Source organism: Nicotiana sylvestris, chromosome 5 (assembly GCF_000393655.2).
Source record: "Nicotiana sylvestris chromosome 5, ASM39365v2, whole genome shotgun sequence".
Lineage (NCBI taxonomy): Eukaryota > Viridiplantae > Streptophyta > Magnoliopsida > Solanales > Solanaceae > Nicotiana > Nicotiana sylvestris.
In genome coordinates this window covers 113155533-113156123 of record NC_091061.1, presented here as the reverse complement: position 1 = coordinate 113156123, position 591 = coordinate 113155533, and the positions used below count along the sequence as shown (strand labels likewise).

General features: G+C 44.2%; 1 non-coding gene across 1 annotated transcript; it reads left to right on the top strand.

Moving 5' to 3' along the window:
• Positions 1 to 217: 217 nt before the first annotated feature.
• On the top strand, positions 218 to 324 carry LOC138869821 (small nucleolar RNA R71). Its single transcript, XR_011400073.1, has one exon. It is a non-coding gene; the product is annotated as a small nucleolar RNA R71 (small nucleolar RNA).
• The last annotated feature ends 267 nt before the right edge of the window (positions 325 to 591 follow it).

Below are 591 nucleotides of genomic sequence, written 5' to 3'. Positions count from 1 at the left end.
CATAGAGTTGGATGGATCTAAAGGAACTGAGTAAACCACTGGAGTGATCGGTGCATTCCTGGTTGTCCATCCCGAATTTTGTGCCATCTTGTTAAGCAGACTCTGGCCTTCTCTCCATGTTTTGCTCAAAAATGCTCCACCAGCTGAAGCATCAACAATGGTCTTCACGCTATCTGACAATCCCATGTAAAACCGCTGCCCCAACATCAAATCTGGAATACCATGGTGCGGGCATATAACCAGCATCCCTTTAAAGCGCTCCCATGTTTCATGCAGTGTCTCCATTGGTCTCTGTTTAAAACTCAAAATTTCATCAATTTGTTGAGCAGTCTTATTAGGTGGGTGGAACTTGTTATGGAATTGCCTGACTAACTCATCCCATGTTGTTATAGAATTTATGGGAAGTGAGTTTAGCCAAGTCTGGGCAGCTCCTGTCAATGATAATGGAAACAATAACAGCTTGATTGCTTCAGGAGTTACGTTGGGCTGCCTTTGGGTTTTGCAGATAGAGAGGAAGTTCTTCAAGTGCTGCTGAGGATCTTCGACTTGCGACTCCGAAAATAGTCCCTTGTTTTGCAACAAGTGCAGCAT